Here is a 24928-nt window from a genome sequence, read left to right as displayed (position 1 = left end):
ACGACCGATGGGTATTTAATGGCTCCATTAAGAGTAACTTGCAATTACTCTAATGGGACTACTCGTTCATTGGATCCTGAAAAGAGCATGTCATTAGAGTACATTTTCTTTAAACAAACCGCCTGAACAGGGACTTGAACCCTGGACCCTCAGATTAAAAGTCTGATGCTCTACCGACTGAGCTATCCAGGCTCTGCAACACTGCAACTAAAAATCAGCTAAAAATGATGTGGACGCACACCAACCTACACTTTAATTCTTAATATGGTTACATATATTAGCAATCAAATATGTAGAGTTTAATAATTAATTGATATTTCAAGCATTTGAAATTTCAGCAGCACACGTAATCTATTTTAAATCCTGAAATTCGTTCTATCTCATTTTCGGCTGACTTAGAAATCATGTCTCTAAATTGACATTGTGAAATTAGTAAAAGGCCAAATACTATTACTAGGTACTAAATTACATGTCCAGCAGTATAACTGGAAATTTACTCTTGGGCATAGATTATGCAACATTTTCAAAGCAAACAGTGTCTGTTTAAATAGACTTTCTTTCACTGCCGTTTTGGTAAATGTCTCTGGTTATGCAGAAGCAGGCATTGTTTGTTACTGTTTCAATTAGTTATAAGATAAAGGAGGGATAAAACTGACCCAGCTAGTATTCCAACCCAAAGACTTTGAATGCTTTCTCTACATTCGCCTAGAACCCCAAGCCGCTATCCATTGCACCAGAGATCCAACCTGATTCAACAAGGTGAACAGAAATTCTCAAATAAAAAGATGAGCTATCAGCGGTTGACCAACTTTATAAAGTGATTTGGAAACTATAAGCAGGGTTCCATTTTGAACATTGAATTGGGGAAAAGATAATCAACATCTCAAACGACATGATACCGTTGCGGTAAGTCTTCTTAACTCTTGTCAAATGGTACACGACCGATGGGTATTTAATGGCTCCATTAAGAGTAACTTGCAATTACTCTAATGGGACTACTCGTTCATTGGATCCTGAAAAGAGCATGTCATTAGAGTACATTTTCTTTAAACAAACCGCCTGAACAGGGACTTGAACCCTGGACCCTCAGATTAAAAGTCTGATGCTCTACCGACTGAGCTATCCAGGCTCTGCAACACTGCAACTAAAAATCAGCTAAAAATGATGTGGACGCACACCAACCTACACTTTAATTCTTAATATGGTTACATATATTAGCAATCAAATATGTAGAGTTTAATAATTAATTGATATTTCAAGCATTTGATATTTCAGCAGCACACGTAATCTATTTTAAATCCTGAAATTCGTTCTATCTCATTTTCGGCTGACTTAGAAATCATGTCTCTAAATTGACATTGTGAAATGAGTAAAAGGCCAAATACTATTACTAGGTACTAAATTACATGTCCAGCAGTATAACTGGAAATTTACTCTTGGGCATAGATTATGCAACATTTTCAAAGCAAACAGTGTCTGTTTAAATAGACTTTCTTTCACTGCCGTTTTGGTAAATGTCTCTGGTTATGCAGAAGCAGGCATTGTTTGTTACTGTTTCAATTAGTTATAAGATAAAGGAGGGATAAAACTGACCCAGCTAGTATTCCAACCCAAAGACTTTGAATGCTTTCTCTACATTCGCCTAGAACCCCAAGCCGCTATCCATTGCACCAGAGATCCAACCTGATTCAACAAGGTGAACAGAAATTCTCAAATAAAAAGATGAGCTATCAGCGGTTGACCAACATTATAAAGTGATTTGGAAACTATAAGCAGGGTTCCATTTTGAACATTGAATTGGGGAAAAGATAATCAACATCTCAAACGACATGATACCGTTGCGGTAAGTCTTCTTAACTCTTGTCAAATGGTACACGACCGATGGGTATTTAATGGCTCCATTAAGAGTAACTTGCAATTACTCTAATGGGACTACTCGTTCATTGGATCCTGAAAAGAGCATGTCATTAGAGTACATTTTCTTTAAACAAACCGCCTGAACAGGGACTTGAACCCTGGACCCTCAGATTAAAAGTCTGATGCTCTACCGACTGAGCTATCCAGGCTCTGCAACACTGCAACTAAAAATCAGCTAAAAATGATGTGGACGCACACCAACCTACACTTTAATTCTTAATATGGTTACATATATTAGCAATCAAATATGTAGAGTTTAATAATTAATTGATATTTCAAGCATTTGAAATTTCAGCAGCACACGTAATCTATTTTAAATCCTGAAATTCGTTCTATCTCATTTTCGGCTGACTTAGAAATCATGTCTCTAAATTGACATTGTGAAATTAGTAAAAGGCCAAATACTATTACTAGGTACTAAATTACATGTCCAGCAGTATAACTGGAAATTTACTCTTGGGCATAGATTATGCAACATTTTCAAAGCAAACAGTGTCTGTTTAAATAGACTTTCTTTCACTGCCGTTTTGGTAAATGTCTCTGGTTATGCAGAAGCAGGCATTGTTTGTTACTGTTTCAATTAGTTATAAGATAAAGGAGGGATAAAACTGACCCAGCTAGTATTCCAACCCAAAGACTTTGAATGCTTTCTCTACATTCGCCTAGAACCCCAAGCCGCTATCCATTGCACCAGAGATCCAACCTGATTCAACAAGGTGAACAGAAATTCTCAAATAAAAAGATGAGCTATCAGCGGTTGACCAACATTATAAAGTGATTTGGAAACTATAAGCAGGGTTCCATTTTGAACATTGAATTGGGGAAAAGATAATCAACATCTCAAACGACATGATACCGTTGCGGTAAGTCTTCTTAACTCTTGTCAAATGGTACACGACCGATGGGTATTTAATGGCTCCATTAAGAGTAACTTGCAATTACTCTAATGGGACTACTCGTTCATTGGATCCTGAAAAGAGCATGTCATTAGAGTACATTTTCTTTAAACAAACCGCCTGAACAGGGACTTGAACCCTGGACCCTCAGATTAAAAGTCTGATGCTCTACCGACTGAGCTATCCAGGCTCTGCAACACTGCAACTAAAAATCAGCTAAAAATGATGTGGACGCACACCAACCTACACTTTAATTCTTAATATGGTTACATATATTAGCAATCAAATATGTAGAGTTTAATAATTAATTGATATTTCAAGCATTTGAAATTTCAGCAGCACACGTAATCTATTTTAAATCCTGAAATTCGTTCTATCTCATTTTCGGCTGACTTAGAAATCATGTCTCTAAATTGACATTGTGAAATTAGTAAAAGGCCAAATACTATTACTAGGTACTAAATTACATGTCCAGCAGTATAACTGGAAATTTACTCTTGGGCATAGATTATGCAACATTTTCAAAGCAAACAGTGTCTGTTTAAATAGACTTTCTTTCACTGCCGTTTTGGTAAATGTCTCTGGTTATGCAGAAGCAGGCATTGTTTGTTACTGTTTCAATTAGTTATAAGATAAAGGAGGGATAAAACTGACCCAGCTAGTATTCCAACCCAAAGACTTTGAATGCTTTCTCTACATTCGCCTAGAACCCCAAGCCGCTATCCATTGCACCAGAGATCCAACCTGATTCAACAAGGTGAACAGAAATTCTCAAATAAAAAGATGAGCTATCAGCGGTTGACCAACTTTATAAAGTGATTTGGAAACTATAAGCAGGGTTCCATTTTGAACATTGAATTGGGGAAAAGATAATCAACATCTCAAACGACATGATACCGTTGCGGTAAGTCTTCTTAACTCTTGTCAAATGGTACACGACCGATGGGTATTTAATGGCTCCATTAAGAGTAACTTGCAATTACTCTAATGGGACTACTCGTTCATTGGATCCTGAAAAGAGCATGTCATTAGAGTACATTTTTTTTAAACAAACCGCCTGAACAGGGACTTGAACCCTGGACCCTCAGATTAAAAGTCTGATGCTCTACCGACTGAGCTATCCAGGCTCTGCAACACTGCAACTAAAAATCAGCTAAAAATGATGTGGACGCACACCAACCTACACTTTAATTCTTAATATGGTTACATATATTAGCAATCAAATATGTAGAGTTTAATAATTAATTGATATTTCAAGCATTTGATATTTCAGCAGCACACGTAATCTATTTTAAATCCTGAAATTCGTTCTATCTCATTTTCGGCTGACTTAGAAATCATGTCTCTAAATTGACATTGTGAAATGAGTAAAAGGCCAAATACTATTACTAGGTACTAAATTACATGTCCAGCAGTATAACTGGAAATTTACTCTTGGGCATAGATTATGCAACATTTTCAAAGCAAACAGTGTCTGTTTAAATAGACTTTCTTTCACTGCCGTTTTGGTAAATGTCTCTGGTTATGCAGAAGCAGGCATTGTTTGTTACTGTTTCAATTAGTTATAAGATAAAGGAGGGATAAAACTGACCCAGCTAGTATTCCAACCCAAAGACTTTGAATGCTTTCTCTACATTCGCCTAGAACCCCAAGCCGCTATCCATTGCACCAGAGATCCAACCTGATTCAACAAGGTGAACAGAAATTCTCAAATAAAAAGATGAGCTATCAGCGGTTGACCAACATTATAAAGTGATTTGGAAACTATAAGCAGGGTTCCATTTTGAACATTGAATTGGGGAAAAGATAATCAACATCTCAAACGACATGATACCGTTGCGGTAAGTCTTCTTAACTCTTGTCAAATGGTACACGACCGATGGGTATTTAATGGCTCCATTAAGAGTAACTTGCAATTACTCTAATGGGACTACTCGTTCATTGGATCCTGAAAAGAGCATGTCATTAGAGTACATTTTCTTTAAACAAACCGCCTGAACAGGGACTTGAACCCTGGACCCTCAGATTAAAAGTCTGATGCTCTACCGACTGAGCTATCCAGGCTCTGCAACACTGCAACTAAAAATCAGCTAAAAATGATGTGGACGCACACCAACCTACACTTTAATTCTTAATATGGTTACATATATTAGCAATCAAATATGTAGAGTTTAATAATTAATTGATATTTCAAGCATTTGAAATTTCAGCAGCACACGTAATCTATTTTAAATCCTGAAATTCGTTCTATCTCATTTTCGGCTGACTTAGAAATCATGTCTCTAAATTGACATTGTGAAATTAGTAAAAGGCCAAATACTATTACTAGGTACTAAATTACATGTCCAGCAGTATAACTGGAAATTTACTCTTGGGCATAGATTATGCAACATTTTCAAAGCAAACAGTGTCTGTTTAAATAGACTTTCTTTCACTGCCGTTTTGGTAAATGTCTCTGGTTATGCAGAAGCAGGCATTGTTTGTTACTGTTTCAATTAGTTATAAGATAAAGGAGGGATAAAACTGACCCAGCTAGTATTCCAACCCAAAGACTTTGAATGCTTTCTCTACATTCGCCTAGAACCCCAAGCCGCTATCCATTGCACCAGAGATCCAACCTGATTCAACAAGGTGAACAGAAATTCTCAAATAAAAAGATGAGCTATCAGCGGTTGACCAACTTTATAAAGTGATTTGGAAACTATAAGCAGGGTTCCATTTTGAACATTGAATTGGGGAAAAGATAATCAACATCTCAAACGACATGATACCGTTGCGGTAAGTCTTCTTAACTCTTGTCAAATGGTACACGACCGATGGGTATTTAATGGCTCCATTAAGAGTAACTTGCAATTACTCTAATGGGACTACTCGTTCATTGGATCCTGAAAAGAGCATGTCATTAGAGTACATTTTCTTTAAACAAACCGCCTGAACAGGGACTTGAACCCTGGACCCTCAGATTAAAAGTCTGATGCTCTACCGACTGAGCTATCCAGGCTCTGCAACACTGCAACTAAAAATCAGCTAAAAATGATGTGGACGCACACCAACCTACACTTTAATTCTTAATATGGTTACATATATTAGCAATCAAATATGTAGAGTTTAATAATTAATTGATATTTCAAGCATTTGAAATTTCAGCAGCACACGTAATCTATTTTAAATCCTGAAATTCGTTCTATCTCATTTTCGGCTGACTTAGAAATCATGTCTCTAAATTGACATTGTGAAATTAGTAAAAGGCCAAATACTATTACTAGGTACTAAATTACATGTCCAGCAGTATAACTGGAAATTTACTCTTGGGCATAGATTATGCAACATTTTCAAAGCAAACAGTGTCTGTTTAAATAGACTTTCTTTCACTGCCGTTTTGGTAAATGTCTCTGGTTATGCAGAAGCAGGCATTGTTTGTTACTGTTTCAATTAGTTATAAGATAAAGGAGGGATAAAACTGACCCAGCTAGTATTCCAACCCAAAGACTTTGAATGCTTTCTCTACATTCGCCTAGAACCCCAAGCCGCTATCCATTGCACCAGAGATCCAACCTGATTCAACAAGGTGAACAGAAATTCTCAAATAAAAAGATGAGCTATCAGCGGTTGACCAACATTATAAAGTGATTTGGAAACTATAAGCAGGGTTCCATTTTGAACATTGAATTGGGGAAAAGATAATCAACATCTCAAACGACATGATACCGTTGCGGTAAGTCTTCTTAACTCTTGTCAAATGGTACACGACCGATGGGTATTTAATGGCTCCATTAAGAGTAACTTGCAATTACTCTAATGGGACTACTCGTTCATTGGATCCTGAAAAGAGCATGTCATTAGAGTACATTTTCTTTAAACAAACCGCCTGAACAGGGACTTGAACCCTGGACCCTCAGATTAAAAGTCTGATGCTCTACCGACTGAGCTATCCAGGCTCTGCAACACTGCAACTAAAAATCAGCTAAAAATGATGTGGACGCACACCAACCTACACTTTAATTCTTAATATGGTTACATATATTAGCAATCAAATATGTAGAGTTTAATAATTAATTGATATTTCAAGCATTTGAAATTTCAGCAGCACACGTAATCTATTTTAAATCCTGAAATTCGTTCTATCTCATTTTCGGCTGACTTAGAAATCATGTCTCTAAATTGACATTGTGAAATTAGTAAAAGGCCAAATACTATTACTAGGTACTAAATTACATGTCCAGCAGTATAACTGGAAATTTACTCTTGGGCATAGATTATGCAACATTTTCAAAGCAAACAGTGTCTGTTTAAATAGACTTTCTTTCACTGCCGTTTTGGTAAATGTCTCTGGTTATGCAGAAGCAGGCATTGTTTGTTACTGTTTCAATTAGTTATAAGATAAAGGAGGGATAAAACTGACCCAGCTAGTATTCCAACCCAAAGACTTTGAATGCTTTCTCTACATTCGCCTAGAACCCCAAGCCGCTATCCATTGCACCAGAGATCCAACCTGATTCAACAAGGTGAACAGAAATTCTCAAATAAAAAGATGAGCTATCAGCGGTTGACCAACATTATAAAGTGATTTGGAAACTATAAGCAGGGTTCCATTTTGAACATTGAATTGGGGAAAAGATAATCAACATCTCAAACGACATGATACCGTTGCGGTAAGTCTTCTTAACTCTTGTCAAATGGTACACGACCGATGGGTATTTAATGGCTCCATTAAGAGTAACTTGCAATTACTCTAATGGGACTACTCGTTCATTGGATCCTGAAAAGAGCATGTCATTAGAGTACATTTTCTTTAAACAAACCGCCTGAACAGGGACTTGAACCCTGGACCCTCAGATTAAAAGTCTGATGCTCTACCGACTGAGCTATCCAGGCTCTGCAACACTGCAACTAAAAATCAGCTAAAAATGATGTGGACGCACACCAACCTACACTTTAATTCTTAATATGGTTACATATATTAGCAATCAAATATGTAGAGTTTAATAATTAATTGATATTTCAAGCATTTGAAATTTCAGCAGCACACGTAATCTATTTTAAATCCTGAAATTCGTTCTATCTCATTTTCGGCTGACTTAGAAATCATGTCTCTAAATTGACATTGTGAAATTAGTAAAAGGCCAAATACTATTACTAGGTACTAAATTACATGTCCAGCAGTATAACTGGAAATTTACTCTTGGGCATAGATTATGCAACATTTTCAAAGCAAACAGTGTCTGTTTAAATAGACTTTCTTTCACTGCCGTTTTGGTAAATGTCTCTGGTTATGCAGAAGCAGGCATTGTTTGTTACTGTTTCAATTAGTTATAAGATAAAGGAGGGATAAAACTGACCCAGCTAGTATTCCAACCCAAAGACTTTGAATGCTTTCTCTACATTCGCCTAGAACCCCAAGCCGCTATCCATTGCACCAGAGATCCAACCTGATTCAACAAGGTGAACAGAAATTCTCAAATAAAAAGATGAGCTATCAGCGGTTGACCAACATTATAAAGTGATTTGGAAACTATAAGCAGGGTTCCATTTTGAACATTGAATTGGGGAAAAGATAATCAACATCTCAAACGACATGATACCGTTGCGGTAAGTCTTCTTAACTCTTGTCAAATGGTACACGACCGATGGGTATTTAATGGCTCCATTAAGAGTAACTTGCAATTACTCTAATGGGACTACTCGTTCATTGGATCCTGAAAAGAGCATGTCATTAGAGTACATTTTCTTTAAACAAACCGCCTGAACAGGGACTTGAACCCTGGACCCTCAGATTAAAAGTCTGATGCTCTACCGACTGAGCTATCCAGGCTCTGCAACACTGCAACTAAAAATCAGCTAAAAATGATGTGGACGCACACCAACCTACACTTTAATTCTTAATATGGTTACATATATTAGCAATCAAATATGTAGAGTTTAATAATTAATTGATATTTCAAGCATTTGAAATTTCAGCAGCACACGTAATCTATTTTAAATCCTGAAATTCGTTCTATCTCATTTTCGGCTGACTTAGAAATCATGTCTCTAAATTGACATTGTGAAATTAGTAAAAGGCCAAATACTATTACTAGGTACTAAATTACATGTCCAGCAGTATAACTGGAAATTTACTCTTGGGCATAGATTATGCAACATTTTCAAAGCAAACAGTGTCTGTTTAAATAGACTTTCTTTCACTGCCGTTTTGGTAAATGTCTCTGGTTATGCAGAAGCAGGCATTGTTTGTTACTGTTTCAATTAGTTATAAGATAAAGGAGGGATAAAACTGACCCAGCTAGTATTCCAACCCAAAGACTTTGAATGCTTTCTCTACATTCGCCTAGAACCCCAAGCCGCTATCCATTGCACCAGAGATCCAACCTGATTCAACAAGGTGAACAGAAATTCTCAAATAAAAAGATGAGCTATCAGCGGTTGACCAACTTTATAAAGTGATTTGGAAACTATAAGCAGGGTTCCATTTTGAACATTGAATTGGGGAAAAGATAATCAACATCTCAAACGACATGATACCGTTGCGGTAAGTCTTCTTAACTCTTGTCAAATGGTACACGACCGATGGGTATTTAATGGCTCCATTAAGAGTAACTTGCAATTACTCTAATGGGACTACTCGTTCATTGGATCCTGAAAAGAGCATGTCATTAGAGTACATTTTCTTTAAACAAACCGCCTGAACAGGGACTTGAACCCTGGACCCTCAGATTAAAAGTCTGATGCTCTACCGACTGAGCTATCCAGGCTCTGCAACACTGCAACTAAAAATCAGCTAAAAATGATGTGGACGCACACCAACCTACACTTTAATTCTTAATATGGTTACATATATTAGCAATCAAATATGTAGAGTTTAATAATTAATTGATATTTCAAGCATTTGATATTTCAGCAGCACACGTAATCTATTTTAAATCCTGAAATTCGTTCTATCTCATTTTCGGCTGACTTAGAAATCATGTCTCTAAATTGACATTGTGAAATGAGTAAAAGGCCAAATACTATTACTAGGTACTAAATTACATGTCCAGCAGTATAACTGGAAATTTACTCTTGGGCATAGATTATGCAACATTTTCAAAGCAAACAGTGTCTGTTTAAATAGACTTTCTTTCACTGCCGTTTTGGTAAATGTCTCTGGTTATGCAGAAGCAGGCATTGTTTGTTACTGTTTCAATTAGTTATAAGATAAAGGAGGGATAAAACTGACCCAGCTAGTATTCCAACCCAAAGACTTTGAATGCTTTCTCTACATTCGCCTAGAACCCCAAGCCGCTATCCATTGCACCAGAGATCCAACCTGATTCAACAAGGTGAACAGAAATTCTCAAATAAAAAGATGAGCTATCAGCGGTTGACCAACTTTATAAAGTGATTTGGAAACTATAAGCAGGGTTCCATTTTGAACATTGAATTGGGGAAAAGATAATCAACATCTCAAACGACATGATACCGTTGCGGTAAGTCTTCTTAACTCTTGTCAAATGGTACACGACCGATGGGTATTTAATGGCTCCATTAAGAGTAACTTGCAATTACTCTAATGGGACTACTCGTTCATTGGATCCTGAAAAGAGCATGTCATTAGAGTACATTTTCTTTAAACAAACCGCCTGAACAGGGACTTGAACCCTGGACCCTCAGATTAAAAGTCTGATGCTCTACCGACTGAGCTATCCAGGCTCTGCAACACTGCAACTAAAAACCAGCTAAAAATGATGTGGACGCACACCAACCTACACTTTAATTCTTAATATGGTTACATATATTAGCAATCAAATATGTAGAGTTTAATAATTAATTGATATTTCAAGCATTTGAAATTTCAGCAGCACACGTAATCTATTTTAAATCCTGAAATTCGTTCTATCTCATTTTCGGCTGACTTAGAAATCATGTCTCTAAATTGACATTGTGAAATTAGTAAAAGGCCAAATACTATTACTAGGTACTAAATTACATGTCCAGCAGTATAACTGGAAATTTACTCTTGGGCATAGATTATGCAACATTTTCAAAGCAAACAGTGTCTGTTTAAATAGACTTTCTTTCACTGCCGTTTTGGTAAATGTCTCTGGTTATGCAGAAGCAGGCATTGTTTGTTACTGTTTCAATTAGTTATAAGATAAAGGAGGGATAAAACTGACCCAGCTAGTATTCCAACCCAAAGACTTTGAATGCTTTCTCTACATTCGCCTAGAACCCCAAGCCGCTATCCATTGCACCAGAGATCCAACCTGATTCAACAAGGTGAACAGAAATTCTCAAATAAAAAGATGAGCTATCAGCGGTTGACCAACTTTATAAAGTGATTTGGAAACTATAAGCAGGGTTCCATTTTGAACGTTGAATTGGGGAAAAGATAATCAACATCTCAAACGACATGATACCGTTGCGGTAAGTCTTCTTAACTCTTGTCAAATGGTACACGACCGATGGGTATTTAATGGCTCCATTAAGAGTAACTTGCAATTACTCTAATGGGACTACTCGTTCATTGGATCCTGAAAAGAGCATGTCATTAGAGTACATTTTCTTTAAACAAACCGCCTGAACAGGGACTTGAACCCTGGACTCTCAGATTAAAAGTCTGATGCTCTACCGACTGAGCTATCCAGGCTCTGCAACACTGCAACTAAAAATCAGCTAAAAATGATGTGGACGCACACCAACCTACACTTTAATTCTTAATATGGTTACATATATTAGCAATCAAATATGTAGAGTTTAATAATTAATTGATATTTCAAGCATTTGAAATTTCAGCAGCACACGTAATCTATTTTAAATCCTGAAATTCGTTCTATCTCATTTTCGGCTGACTTAGAAATCATGTCTCTAAATTGACATTGTGAAATTAGTAAAAGGCCAAATACTATTACTAGGTACTAAATTACATGTCCAGCAGTATAACTGGAAATTTACTCTTGGGCATAGATTATGCAACATTTTCAAAGCAAACAGTGTCTGTTTAAATAGACTTTCTTTCACTGCCGTTTTGGTAAATGTCTCTGGTTATGCAGAAGCAGGCATTGTTTGTTACTGTTTCAATTAGTTATAAGATAAAGGAGGGATAAAACTGACCCAGCTAGTATTCCAACCCAAAGACTTTGAATGCTTTCTCTACATTCGCCTAGAACCCCAAGCCGCTATCCATTGCACCAGAGATCCAACCTGATTCAACAAGGTGAACAGAAATTCTCAAATAAAAAGATGAGCTATCAGCGGTTGACCAACTTTATAAAGTGATTTGGAAACTATAAGCAGGGTTCCATTTTGAACATTGAATTGGGGAAAAGATAATCAACATCTCAAACGACATGATACCGTTGCGGTAAGTCTTCTTAACTCTTGTCAAATGGTACACGACCGATGGGTATTTAATGGCTCCATTAAGAGTAACTTGCAATTACTCTAATGGGACTACTCGTTCATTGGATCCTGAAAAGAGCATGTCATTAGAGTACATTTTCTTTAAACAAACCGCCTGAACAGGGACTTGAACCCTGGACCCTCAGATTAAAAGTCTGATGCTCTACCGACTGAGCTATCCAGGCTCTGCAACACTGCAACTAAAAATCAGCTAAAAATGATGTGGACGCACACCAACCTACACTTTAATTCTTAATATGGTTACATATATTAGCAATCAAATATGTAGAGTTTAATAATTAATTGATATTTCAAGCATTTGAAATTTCAGCAGCACACGTAATCTATTTTAAATCCTGAAATTCGTTCTATCTCATTTTCGGCTGACTTAGAAATCATGTCTCTAAATTGACATTGTGAAATTAGTAAAAGGCCAAATACTATTACTAGGTACTAAATTACATGTCCAGCAGTATAACTGGAAATTTACTCTTGGGCATAGATTATGCAACATTTTCAAAGCAAACAGTGTCTGTTTAAATAGACTTTCTTTCACTGCCGTTTTGGTAAATGTCTCTGGTTATGCAGAAGCAGGCATTGTTTGTTACTGTTTCAATTAGTTATAAGATAAAGGAGGGATAAAACTGACCCAGCTAGTATTCCAACCCAAAGACTTTGAATGCTTTCTCTACATTCGCCTAGAACCCCAAGCCGCTATCCATTGCACCAGAGATCCAACCTGATTCAACAAGGTGAACAGAAATTCTCAAATAAAAAGATGAGCTATCAGCGGTTGACCAACTTTATAAAGTGATTTGGAAACTATAAGCAGGGTTCCATTTTGAACATTGAATTGGGGAAAAGATAATCAACATCTCAAACGACATGATACCGTTGCGGTAAGTCTTCTTAACTCTTGTCAAATGGTACACGACCGATGGGTATTTAATGGCTCCATTAAGAGTAACTTGCAATTACTCTAATGGGACTACTCGTTCATTGGATCCTGAAAAGAGCATGTCATTAGAGTACATTTTCTTTAAACAAACCGCCTGAACAGGGACTTGAACCCTGGACCCTCAGATTAAAAGTCTGATGCTCTACCGACTGAGCTATCCAGGCCCTGCAACACTGCAACTAAAAATCAGCTAAAAATGATGTGGACGCACACCAACCTACACTTTAATTCTTAATATGGTTACATATATTAGCAATCAAATATGTAGAGTTTAATAATTAATTGATATTTCAAGCATTTGAAATTTCAGCAGCACACGTAATCTATTTTAAATCCTGAAATTCGTTCTATCTCATTTTCGGCTGACTTAGAAATCATGTCTCTAAATTGACATTGTGAAATTAGTAAAAGGCCAAATACTATTACTAGGTACTAAATTACATGTCCAGCAGTATAACTGGAAATTTACTCTTGGGCATAGATTATGCAACATTTTCAAAGCAAACAGTGTCTGTTTAAATAGACTTTCTTTCACTGCCGTTTTGGTAAATGTCTCTGGTTATGCAGAAGCAGGCATTGTTTGTTACTGTTTCAATTAGTTATAAGATAAAGGAGGGATAAAACTGACCCAGCTAGTATTCCAACCCAAAGACTTTGAATGCTTTCTCTACATTCGCCTAGAACCCCAAGCCGCTATCCATTGCACCAGAGATCCAACCTGATTCAACAAGGTGAACAGAAATTCTCAAATAAAAAGATGAGCTATCAGCGGTTGACCAACTTTATAAAGTGATTTGGAAACTATAAGCAGGGTTCCATTTTGAACATTGAATTGGGGAAAAGATAATCAACATCTCAAACGACATGATACCGTTGCGGTAAGTCTTCTTAACTCTTGTCAAATGGTACACGACCGATGGGTATTTAATGGCTCCATTAAGAGTAACTTGCAATTACTCTAATGGGACTACTCGTTCATTGGATCCTGAAAAGAGCATGTCATTAGAGTACATTTTCTTTAAACAAACCGCCTGAACAGGGACTTGAACCCTGGACCCTCAGATTAAAAGTCTGATGCTCTACCGACTGAGCTATCCAGGCTCTGCAACACTGCAACTAAAAACCAGCTAAAAATGATGTGGACGCACACCAACCTACACTTTAATTCTTAATATGGTTACATATATTAGCAATCAAATATGTAGAGTTTAATAATTAATTGATATTTCAAGCATTTGAAATTTCAGCAGCACACGTAATCTATTTTAAATCCTGAAATTCGTTCTATCTCATTTTCGGCTGACTTAGAAATCATGTCTCTAAATTGACATTGTGAAATTAGTAAAAGGCCAAATACTATTACTAGGTACTAAATTACATGTCCAGCAGTATAACTGGAAATTTACTCTTGGGCATAGATTATGCAACATTTTCAAAGCAAACAGTGTCTGTTTAAATAGACTTTCTTTCACTGCCGTTTTGGTAAATGTCTCTGGTTATGCAGAAGCAGGCATTGTTTGTTACTGTTTCAATTAGTTATAAGATAAAGGAGGGATAAAACTGACCCAGCTAGTATTCCAACCCAAAGACTTTGAATGCTTTCTCTACATTCGCCTAGAACCCCAAGCCGCTATCCATTGCACCAGAGATCCAACCTGATTCAACAAGGTGAACAGAAATTCTCAAATAAAAAGATGAGCTATCAGCGGTTGACCAACTTTATAAAGTGATTTGGAAACTATAAGCAGGGTTCCATTTTGAACGTTGAATTGGGGAAAAGATAATCAACATCTCAAACGACATGATACCGTTGCGGTAAGTCTTCTTAACTCTTGTCAAATGGTACACGACCGATGGGTATTTAATGGCTCCATTAAGAGTAACTTGCAATTACTCTAATGGGACTACTCGTTCATTGGATCCTGAAAAGAGCATGTCATTAGAGTACATTTTCTTTAAACAAACCGCCTGAACAGGGACTTGAACCCTGGACCCTCAGATTAAAAGTCTGATGCTCTACCGACTGAGCTATCCAGGCTCTGCAACACTGCAACTAAAAATCAGCTAAAAATGATGTGGACGCACACCAACCTACACTTTAATTCTTAATATGGTTACATATATTAGCAATCAAATATGTAGAGTTTAATAATTAATTGATATTTCAAGCATTTGAAATTTCAGCAGCACACGTAATCTATTTTAAATCCTGAAATTCGTTCTATCTCATTTTCGGCTGACTTAGAAATCATGTCTCTAAATTGACATTGTGAAATTAGTAAAAGGCCAAATACTATTACTAGGTACTAAATTACATGTCCAGCAGTATAACTGGAAATTTACTCTTGGGCATAGATTATGCAACATTTTCAAAGCAAACAGTGTCTGTTTAAATAGACTTTCTTTCACTGCCGTTTTGGTAAATGTCTCTGGTTATGCAGAAGCAGGCATTGTTTGTTACTGTTTCAATTAGTTATAAGATAAAGGAGGGATAAAACTGACCCAGCTAGTATTCCAACCCAAAGACTTTGAATGCTTTCTCTACATTCGCCTAGAACCCCAAGCCGCTATCCATTGCACCAGAGATCCAACCTGATTCAACAAGGTGAACAGAAATTCTCAAATAAAAAGATGAGCTATCAGCGGTTGACCAACTTTATAAAGTGATTTGGAAACTATAAGCAGGGTTCCATTTTGAACATTGAATTGGGGAAAAGATAATCAACATCTCAAACGACATGATACCGTTGCGGTAAGTCTTCTTAACTCTTGTCAAATGGTACACGACCGATGGGTATTTAATGGCTCCATTAAGAGTAACTTGCAATTACTCTAATGGGACTACTCGTTCATTGGATCCTGAAAAGAGCATGTCATTAGAGTACATTTTCTTTAAACAAACCGCCTGAACAGGGACTTGAACCCTGGACCCTCAGATTAAAAGTCTGATGCTCTACCGACTGAGCTATCCAGGCTCTGCAACACTGCAACTAAAAACCAGCTAAAAATGATGTGGACGCACACCAACCTACACTTTAATTCTTAATATGGTTACATATATTAGCAATCAAATATGTAGAGTTTAATAATTAATTGATATTTCAAGCATTTGAAATTTCAGCAGCACACGTAATCTATTTTAAATCCTGAAATTCGTTCTATCTCATTTTCGGCTGACTTAGAAATCATGTCTCTAAATTGACATTGTGAAATTAGTAAAAGGCCAAATACTATTACTAGGTACTAAATTACATGTCCAGCAGTATAACTGGAAATTTACTCTTGGGCATAGATTATGCAACATTTTCAAAGCAAACAGTGTCTGTTTAAATAGACTTTCTTTCACTGCCGTTTTGGTAAATGTCTCTGGTTATGCAGAAGCAGGCATTGTTTGTTACTGTTTCAATTAGTTATAAGATAAAGGAGGGATAAAACTGACCCAGCTAGTATTCCAACCCAAAGACTTTGAATGCTTTCTCTACATTCGCCTAGAACCCCAAGCCGCTATCCATTGCACCAGAGATCCAACCTGATTCAACAAGGTGAACAGAAATTCTCAAATAAAAAGATGAGCTATCAGCGGTTGACCAACTTTATAAAGTGATTTGGAAACTATAAGCAGGGTTCCATTTTGAACATTGAATTGGGGAAAAGATAATCAACATCTCAAACGACATGATACCGTTGCGGTAAGTCTTCTTAACTCTTGTCAAATGGTACACGACCGATGGGTATTTAATGGCTCCATTAAGAGTAACTTGCAATTACTCTAATGGGACTACTCGTTCATTGGATCCTGAAAAGAGCATGTCATTAGAGTACATTTTCTTTAAACAAACCGCCTGAACAGGGACTTGAACCCTGGACCCTCAGATTAAAAGTCTGATGCTCTACCGACTGAGCTATCCAGGCTCTGCAACACTGCAACTAAAAATCAGCTAAAAATGATGTGGACGCACACCAACCTACACTTTAATTCTTAATATGGTTACATATATTAGCAATCAAATATGTAGAGTTTAATAATTAATTGATATTTCAAGCATTTGAAATTTCAGCAGCACACGTAATCTATTTTAAATCCTGAAATTCGTTCTATCTCATTTTCGGCTGACTTAGAAATCATGTCTCTAAATTGACATTGTGAAATTAGTAAAAGGCCAAATACTATTACTAGGTACTAAATTACATGTCCAGCAGTATAACTGGAAATTTACTCTTGGGCATAGATTATGCAACATTTTCAAAGCAAACAGTGTCTGTTTAAATAGACTTTCTTTCACTGCCGTTTTGGTAAATGTCTCTGGTTATGCAGAAGCAGGCATTGTTTGTTACTGTTTCAATTAGTTATAAGATAAAGGAGGGATAAAACTGACCCAGCTAGTATTCCAACCCAAAGACTTTGAATGCTTTCTCTACATTCGCCTAGAACCCCAAGCCGCTATCCATTGCACCAGAGATCCAACCTGATTCAACAAGGTGAACAGAAATTCTCAAATAAAAAGATGAGCTATCAGCGGTTGACCAACTTTATAAAGTGATTTGGAAACTATAAGCAGGGTTCCATTTTGAACATTGAATTGGGGAAAAGATAATCAACATCTCAAACGACATGATACCGTTGCGGTAAGTCTTCTTAACTCTTGTCAAATGGTACACGACCGATGGGTATTTAATGGCTCCATTAAGAGTAACTTGCAATTACTCTAATGGGACTACTCGTTCATTGGATCCTGAAAAGAGCATGTCATTAGAGTACATTTTCTTTAAACAAACCGCCTGAACAGGGACTTGAACCCTGGACCCTCAGATTAAAAGTCTGATGCTCTACCGACTGAGCTATCCAGGCTCTGCAACACTGCAACTAAAAATCAGCTAAAAATGATGTGGACGCACACCAACCTACACTTTAATTCTTAATATGGTTACATATATTAGCAATCAAATATGTAGAGTTTAATAATTAATTGATATTTCAAGCATTTGAAATTTCAGCAGCACACGTAATCTATTTTAAATCCTGAAATTCGTTCTATCTCATTTTCGGCTGACTTAGAAATCATGTCTCTAAATTGACATTGTGAAATTAGTAAAAGGCCAAATACTATTACTAGGTACTAAATTACATGTCCAGCAGTATAACTGGAAATTTACTCTTGGGCATAGATTATGCAACATTTTCAAAGCAAACAGTGTCTGTTTAAATAGACTTTCTTTCACTGCCGTTTTGGTAAATGTCTCTGGTTATGCAGAAGCAGGCATTGTTTGTTACTGTTTCAATTAGTTATAAGATAAAGGAGGGATAAAACTGACCCAGCTAGTATTCCAACCCAAAGACTTTGAATGCTTTCTCTACATTCGCCTAGAACCCCAAGCCGCTATCCATTGCACCAGAGATCCAACCTGATTCAACAAGGTGAACAGAAATTCTCAAATAAAAAGATGAGCTATCAGCGGTTGACCAACTTTATAAAGTGATTTGGAAACTATAAGCAGGGTTCCATTTTGAACATTGAATTGGGGAAAAGATAATCAACATCTCAAACGACATGATACCGTTGCGGTAAGTCTTCTTAACTCTTGTCAAATGGTACACGACCGATGGGTATTTAATGGCTCCATTAAGAGTAACTTGCAATTACTCTAATGGGACTACTCGTTCATTGGATCCTGAAAAGAGCATGTCATTAGAGTACATTTTCTTTAAACAAACCGCCTGAACAGGGACTTGAACCCTGGACCCTCAGATTAAAAGTCTGATGCTCTACCGACTGAGCTATCCAGGCTCTGCAACACTGCAACTAAAAATCAGCTAAAAATGATGTGGACGCACACCAACCTACACTTTAATTCTTAATATGGTTACATATATTAGCAATCAAATATGTAGAGTTTAATAATTAATTGATATTTCAAGCATTTGAAATTTCAGCAGCACACGTAATCTATTTTAAATCCTGAAATTCGTTCTATCTCATTTTCGGCTGACTTAGAAATCATGTCTCTAAATTGACATTGTGAAATTAGTAAAAGGCCAAATACTATTACTAGGTACTAAATTACATGTCCAGCAGTATAACTGGAAATTTACTCTTGGGCATAGATTATGCAACATTTTCAAAGCAAACAGTGTCTGTTTAAATAGACTTTCTTTCACTGCCGTTTTGGTAAATGTCTCTGGTTATGCAGAAGCAGGCATTGTTTGTTACTGTTTCAATTAGTTATAAGATAAAGGAGGGATAAAACTGACCCAGCTAGTATTCCAACCCAAAGACTTTGAATGCTTTCTCTACATTCGCCTAGAACCCCAAGCCGCTATCCATTGCACCAGAGATCCAACCTGATTCAACAAGGTGAACAGAAATTCTCAAATAAAAAGATGAGCTATCAGCGGTTGACCAACTTTATAAAGTGATTTGGAAACTATAAGCAGGGTTCCATTTTGAACATTGAATTGGGGAAAAGATAATCAACATCTCAAACGACATGATACCGTTGCGGTAAGTCTTCTTAACTCTTGTCAAATGGTACACGACCGATGGGTATTTAATGGCTCCATTAAGAGTAACTTGCAATTACTCTAATGGGACTACTCGTTCATTGGATCCTGAAAAGAGCATGTCATTAGAGTACATTTTCTTTAAACAAACCGCCTGAACAGGGACTTGAACCCTGGACCCTCAGATTAAAAGTCTGATGCTCTACCGACTGAGCTATCCAGGCTCTGCAACACTGCAACTAAAAATCAGCTAAAAATGATGTGGACGCACACCAACCTACACTTTAATTCTTAATATGGTTACATATATTAGCAATCAAATATGTAGAGTTTAATAATTAATTGATATTTCAAGCATTTGATATTTCAGCAGCACACGTAATCTATTTTAAATCCTGAAATTCGTTCTATCTCATTTTCGGCTGACTTAGAAATCATGTCTCTAAATTGACATTGTGAAATGAGTAAAAGGCCAAATACTATTACTAGGTACTAAATTACATGTCCAGCAGTATAACTGGAAATTTACTCTTGGGCATAGATTATGCAACATTTTCAAAGCAAACAGTGTCTGTTTAAATAGACTTTCTTTCACTGCCGTTTTGGTAAATGTCTCTGGTTATGCAGAAGCAGGCATTGTTTGTTACTGTTTCAATTAGTTATAAGATAAAGGAGGGATAAAACTGACCCAGCTAGTATTCCAACCCAAAGACTTTGAATGCTTTCTCTACATTCGCCTAGAACCCCAAGCCGCTATCCATTGCACCAGAGATCCAACCTGATTCAACAAGGTGAACAGAAATTCTCAAATAAAAAGATGAGCTATCAGCGGTTGACCAACATTATAAAGTGATTTGGAAACTATAAGCAGGGTTCCATTTTGAACATTGAATTGGGGAAAAGATAATCAACATCTCAAACGACATGATACCGTTGCGGTAAGTCTTCTTAACTCTTGTCAAATGGTACACGACCGATGGGTATTTAATGGCTCCATTAAGAGTAACTTGCAATTACTCTAATGGGACTACTCGTTCATTGGATCCTGAAAAGAGCATGTCATTAGAGTACATTTTCTTTAAACAAACCGCCTGAACAGGGACTTGAACCCTGGACCCTCAGATTAAAAGTCTGATGCTCTACCGACTGAGCTATCCAGGCTCTGCAACACTGCAACTAAAAATCAGCTAAAAATGATGTGGACGCACACCAACCTACACTTTAATTCTTAATATGGTTACATATATTAGCAATCAAATATGTAGAGTTTAATAATTAATTGATATTTCAAGCATTTGAAATTTCAGCAGCACACGTAATCTATTTTAAATCCTGAAATTCGTTCTATCTCATTTTCGGCTGACTTAGAAATCATGTCTCTAAATTGACATTGTGAAATTAGAAAAAGGCCAAATACTATTACTAGGTACTAAATTACATGTCCAGCAGTATAACTGGAAATTTACTCTTGGGCATAGATTATGCAACATTTTCAAAGCAAACAGTGTCTGTTTAAATAGACTTTCTTTCACTGCCGTTTTGGTAAATGTCTCTGGTTATGCAGAAGCAGGCATTGTTTGTTACTGTTTCAATTAACTATAAGATAAAGGAGGGATAAAACTGACCCAGCTAGTATTCCAACCCAAAGACTTTGAATGCTTTCTCTACATTCGCCTAGAACCCCAAGCCGCTATCCATTGCACCAGAGATCCAACCTGATTCAACAAGGTGAACAGAAATTCTCAAATAAAAAGATGAGCTATCAGCGGTTGACCAACTTTATAAAGTGATTTGGAAACTATAAGCAGGGTTCCATTTTGAACATTGAATTGGGGAAAAGATAATCAACATCTCAAACGACATGATACCGTTGCGGTAAGTCTTCTTAACTCTTGTCAAATGGTACACGACCGATGGGTATTTAATGGCTCCATTAAGAGTAACTTGCAATTACTCTAATGGGACTACTCGTTCATTGGATCCTGAAAAGAGCATGTCATTAGAGTACATTTTCTTTAAACAAACCGCCTGAACAGGGACTTGAACCCTGGACCCTCAGATTAAAAGTCTGATGCTCTACCGACTGAGCTATCCAGGCTCTGCAACACTGCAACTAAAAATCAGCTAAAAATGATGTGGACGCACACCAACCTACACTTTAATTCTTAATATGGTTACATATATTAGCAATCAAATATGTAGAGTTTAATAATTAATTGATATTTCAAGCATTTGAAATTTCAGCAGCACACGTAATCTATTTTAAATCCTGAAATTCGTTCTATCTCATTTTCGGCTGACTTAGAAATCATGTCTCTAAATTGACATTGTGAAATTAGTAAAAGGCCAAATACTATTACTAGGTACTAAATTACATGTCCAGCAGTATAACTGGAAATTTACTCTTGGGCATAGATTATGCAACATTTTCAAAGCAAACAGTGTCTGTTTAAATAGACTTTCTTTCACTGCCGTTTTGGTAAATGTCTCTGGTTATGCAGAAGCAGGCATTGTTTGTTACTGTTTCAATTAGTTATAAGATAAAGGAGGGATAAAACTGACCCAGCTAGTATTCCAACCCAAAGACTTTGAATGCTTTCTCTACATTCGCCTAGAACCCCAAGCCGCTATCCATTGCACCAGAGATCCAACCTGATTCAACAAGGTGAACAGAAATTCTCAAATAAAAAGATGAGCTATCAGCGGTTGACCAACTTTATAAAGTGATTTGGAAACTATAAGCAGGGTTCCATTTTGAACATTGAATTGGGGAAAAGATAATCAACATCTCAAACGACATGATACCGTTGCGGTAAGTCTTCTTAACTCTTGTCAAATGGTACACGACCGATGGGTATTTAATGGCTCCATTAAGAGTAACTTGCAATTACTCTAATGGGACTACTCGTTCATTGGATCCTGAAAAGAGCATGTCATTAGAGTACATTTTCTTTAAACAAACCGCATGAACAGGGACTTGAACCCTGGACCCTCAGATTAAAAGTCTGATGCTCTACCGACTGAGCTATCCAGGCTCTGCAACACTGCAACTAAAAATCAGCTAAAAATGATGTGGACGCACACCAACCTACACTTTAATTCTTAATATGGTTACATATATTAGCAATCAAATATGTAGAGTTTAATAATTAATTGATATTTCAAGCATTTGAAATTTCAGCAGCACACGTAATCTATTTTAAATCCTGAAATTCGTTCTATCTCATTTTCGGCTGACTTAGAAATCATGTCTCTAAATTGACATTGTGAAATTAGTAAAAGGCCAAATACTATTACTAGGTACTAAATTACATGTCCAGCAGTATAACTGGAAATTTACTCTTGGGCATAGATTATGCAACATTTTCAAAGCAAACAGTGTCTGTTTAAATAGACTTTCTTTCACTGCCGTTTTGGTAAATGTCTCTGGTTATGCAGAAGCAGGCATTGTTTGTTACTGTTTCAATTAGTTATAAGATAAAGGAGGGATAAAACTGACCCAGCTAGTATTCCAACCCAAAGACTTTGAATGCTTTCTCTACATTCGCCTAGAACCCCAAGCCGCTATCCATTGCACCAGAGATCCAACCTGATTCAACAAGGTGAACAGAAATTCTCAAATAAAAAGATGAGCTATCAGCGGTTGACCAACTTTATAAAGTGATTTGGAAACTATAAGCAGGGTTCCATTTTGAACGTTGAATTGGGGAAAAGATAATCAACATCTCAAACGACATGATACCGTTGCGGTAAGTCTTCTTAACTCTTGTCAAATGGTACACGACCGATGGGTATTTAATGGCTCCATTAAGAGTAACTTGCAATTACTCTAATGGGACTACTCGTTCATTGGATCCTGAAAAGAGCATGTCATTAGAGTACATTTTCTTTAAACAAACCGCCTGAACAGGGACTTGAACCCTGGACCCTCAGATTAAAAGTCTGATGCTCTACCGACTGAGCTATCCAGGCTCTGCAACACTGCAACTAAAAATCAGCTAAAAATGATGTGGACGCACACCAACCTACACTTTAATTCTTAATATGGTTACATATATTAGCAATCAAATATGTAGAGTTTAATAATTAATTGATATTTCAAGCATTTGAAATTTCAGCAGCACACGTAATCTATTTTAAATCCTGAAATTCGTTCTATCTCATTTTCGGCTGACTTAGAAATCATGTCTCTAAATTGACATTGTGAAATTAGTAAAAGGCCAAATACTATTACTAGGTACTAAATTACATGTCCAGCAGTATAACTGGAAATTTACTCTTGGGCATAGATTATGCAACATTTTCAAAGCAAACAGTGTCTGTTTAAATAGACTTTCTTTCACTGCCGTTTTGGTAAATGTCTCTGGTTATGCAGAAGCAGGCATTGTTTGTTACTGTTTCAATTAGATATAAGATAAAGGAGGGATAAAACTGACCCAGCTAGTATTCCAACCCAAAGACTTTGAATGCTTTCTCTACATTCGCCTAGAACCCCAAGCCGCTATCCATTGCACCAGAGATCCAACCTGATTCAACAAGGTGAACAGAAATTCTCAAATAAAAAGATGAGCTATCAGCGGTTGACCAACTTTATAAAGTGATTTGGAAACTATAAGCAGGGTTCCATTTTGAACATTGAATTGGGGAAAAGATAATCAACATCTCAAACGACATGATACCGTTGCGGTAAGTCTTCTTAACTCTTGTCAAATGGTACACGACCGATGGGTATTTAATGGCTCCATTAAGAGTAACTTGCAATTACTCTAATGGGACTACTCGTTCATTGGATCCTGAAAAGAGCATGTCATTAGAGTACATTTTCTTTAAACAAACCGCCTGAACAGGGACTTGAACCCTGGACCCTCAGATTAAAAGTCTGATGCTCTACCGACTGAGCTATCCAGGCTCTGCAACACTGCAACTAAAAATCAGCTAAAAATGATGTGGACGCACACCAACCTACACTTTAATTCTTAATATGGTTACATATATTAGCAATCAAATATGTAGAGTTTAATAATTAATTGATATTTCAAGCATTTGATATTTCAGCAGCACACGTAATCTATTTTAAATCCTGAAATTCGTTCTATCTCATTTTCGGCTGACTTAGAAATCATGTCTCTAAATTGACATTGTGAAATGAGTAAAAGGCCAAATACTATTACTAGGTACTAAATTACATGTCCAGCAGTATAACTGGAAATTTACTCTTGGGCATAGATTATGCAACATTTTCAAAGCAAACAGTGTCTGTTTAAATAGACTTTCTTTCACTGC

The 24928-nt window shown here is 36.7% G+C and overlaps 25 non-coding genes across 25 annotated transcripts; all 25 read right to left on the bottom strand.

Annotated features, from left to right (window-relative positions):
* Nucleotides 1-119: 119 nt before the first annotated feature.
* TRNAK-UUU (transfer RNA lysine (anticodon UUU)) lies at nt 120-192 on the bottom strand. Its single transcript has one exon. It is a non-coding gene; the product is annotated as a tRNA-Lys (tRNA).
* An 864-nt stretch (nt 193-1056) lies between these two features.
* Nucleotides 1057-1129, bottom strand: TRNAK-UUU (transfer RNA lysine (anticodon UUU)). The gene has a single exon. It is a non-coding gene; the product is annotated as a tRNA-Lys (tRNA).
* Nucleotides 1130-1993: 864 nt separating this feature from the next.
* Nucleotides 1994-2066, bottom strand: TRNAK-UUU (transfer RNA lysine (anticodon UUU)). Its single transcript has one exon. It is a non-coding gene; the product is annotated as a tRNA-Lys (tRNA).
* An 864-nt stretch (nt 2067-2930) lies between these two features.
* Nucleotides 2931-3003, bottom strand: TRNAK-UUU (transfer RNA lysine (anticodon UUU)). Its single transcript has one exon. It is a non-coding gene; the product is annotated as a tRNA-Lys (tRNA).
* Nucleotides 3004-3867: 864 nt separating this feature from the next.
* On the bottom strand, nt 3868-3940 carry TRNAK-UUU (transfer RNA lysine (anticodon UUU)). Its single transcript has one exon. It is a non-coding gene; the product is annotated as a tRNA-Lys (tRNA).
* An 864-nt stretch (nt 3941-4804) lies between these two features.
* On the bottom strand, nt 4805-4877 carry TRNAK-UUU (transfer RNA lysine (anticodon UUU)). The gene has a single exon. It is a non-coding gene; the product is annotated as a tRNA-Lys (tRNA).
* Nucleotides 4878-5741: 864 nt separating this feature from the next.
* On the bottom strand, nt 5742-5814 carry TRNAK-UUU (transfer RNA lysine (anticodon UUU)). The gene has a single exon. It is a non-coding gene; the product is annotated as a tRNA-Lys (tRNA).
* An 864-nt stretch (nt 5815-6678) lies between these two features.
* On the bottom strand, nt 6679-6751 carry TRNAK-UUU (transfer RNA lysine (anticodon UUU)). The gene has a single exon. It is a non-coding gene; the product is annotated as a tRNA-Lys (tRNA).
* Nucleotides 6752-7615: 864 nt separating this feature from the next.
* On the bottom strand, nt 7616-7688 carry TRNAK-UUU (transfer RNA lysine (anticodon UUU)). Its single transcript has one exon. It is a non-coding gene; the product is annotated as a tRNA-Lys (tRNA).
* Nucleotides 7689-8552: 864 nt separating this feature from the next.
* Nucleotides 8553-8625, bottom strand: TRNAK-UUU (transfer RNA lysine (anticodon UUU)). The gene has a single exon. It is a non-coding gene; the product is annotated as a tRNA-Lys (tRNA).
* An 864-nt stretch (nt 8626-9489) lies between these two features.
* Nucleotides 9490-9562, bottom strand: TRNAK-UUU (transfer RNA lysine (anticodon UUU)). The gene has a single exon. It is a non-coding gene; the product is annotated as a tRNA-Lys (tRNA).
* An 864-nt stretch (nt 9563-10426) lies between these two features.
* TRNAK-UUU (transfer RNA lysine (anticodon UUU)) lies at nt 10427-10499 on the bottom strand. The gene has a single exon. It is a non-coding gene; the product is annotated as a tRNA-Lys (tRNA).
* Nucleotides 10500-12300: 1801 nt separating this feature from the next.
* TRNAK-UUU (transfer RNA lysine (anticodon UUU)) lies at nt 12301-12373 on the bottom strand. Its single transcript has one exon. It is a non-coding gene; the product is annotated as a tRNA-Lys (tRNA).
* Nucleotides 12374-13237: 864 nt separating this feature from the next.
* On the bottom strand, nt 13238-13310 carry TRNAK-UUU (transfer RNA lysine (anticodon UUU)). Its single transcript has one exon. It is a non-coding gene; the product is annotated as a tRNA-Lys (tRNA).
* An 864-nt stretch (nt 13311-14174) lies between these two features.
* Nucleotides 14175-14247, bottom strand: TRNAK-UUU (transfer RNA lysine (anticodon UUU)). The gene has a single exon. It is a non-coding gene; the product is annotated as a tRNA-Lys (tRNA).
* Nucleotides 14248-15111: 864 nt separating this feature from the next.
* Nucleotides 15112-15184, bottom strand: TRNAK-UUU (transfer RNA lysine (anticodon UUU)). Its single transcript has one exon. It is a non-coding gene; the product is annotated as a tRNA-Lys (tRNA).
* Nucleotides 15185-16048: 864 nt separating this feature from the next.
* TRNAK-UUU (transfer RNA lysine (anticodon UUU)) lies at nt 16049-16121 on the bottom strand. Its single transcript has one exon. It is a non-coding gene; the product is annotated as a tRNA-Lys (tRNA).
* An 864-nt stretch (nt 16122-16985) lies between these two features.
* Nucleotides 16986-17058, bottom strand: TRNAK-UUU (transfer RNA lysine (anticodon UUU)). The gene has a single exon. It is a non-coding gene; the product is annotated as a tRNA-Lys (tRNA).
* Nucleotides 17059-17922: 864 nt separating this feature from the next.
* On the bottom strand, nt 17923-17995 carry TRNAK-UUU (transfer RNA lysine (anticodon UUU)). Its single transcript has one exon. It is a non-coding gene; the product is annotated as a tRNA-Lys (tRNA).
* An 864-nt stretch (nt 17996-18859) lies between these two features.
* On the bottom strand, nt 18860-18932 carry TRNAK-UUU (transfer RNA lysine (anticodon UUU)). The gene has a single exon. It is a non-coding gene; the product is annotated as a tRNA-Lys (tRNA).
* An 864-nt stretch (nt 18933-19796) lies between these two features.
* On the bottom strand, nt 19797-19869 carry TRNAK-UUU (transfer RNA lysine (anticodon UUU)). The gene has a single exon. It is a non-coding gene; the product is annotated as a tRNA-Lys (tRNA).
* An 864-nt stretch (nt 19870-20733) lies between these two features.
* TRNAK-UUU (transfer RNA lysine (anticodon UUU)) lies at nt 20734-20806 on the bottom strand. The gene has a single exon. It is a non-coding gene; the product is annotated as a tRNA-Lys (tRNA).
* Nucleotides 20807-21670: 864 nt separating this feature from the next.
* On the bottom strand, nt 21671-21743 carry TRNAK-UUU (transfer RNA lysine (anticodon UUU)). Its single transcript has one exon. It is a non-coding gene; the product is annotated as a tRNA-Lys (tRNA).
* A 1801-nt stretch (nt 21744-23544) lies between these two features.
* On the bottom strand, nt 23545-23617 carry TRNAK-UUU (transfer RNA lysine (anticodon UUU)). The gene has a single exon. It is a non-coding gene; the product is annotated as a tRNA-Lys (tRNA).
* An 864-nt stretch (nt 23618-24481) lies between these two features.
* TRNAK-UUU (transfer RNA lysine (anticodon UUU)) lies at nt 24482-24554 on the bottom strand. The gene has a single exon. It is a non-coding gene; the product is annotated as a tRNA-Lys (tRNA).
* Nucleotides 24555-24928: the final 374 nt, after the last annotated feature.

Source organism: Triturus cristatus, chromosome 4_1, assembly GCF_964204655.1.
Source record: "Triturus cristatus chromosome 4_1, aTriCri1.1, whole genome shotgun sequence".
NCBI lineage: Eukaryota > Metazoa > Chordata > Amphibia > Caudata > Salamandridae > Triturus > Triturus cristatus.
The sequence above is the reverse complement of the archived record's forward strand: the minus strand, read 5'-3'. Positions and strand labels throughout refer to the sequence as shown.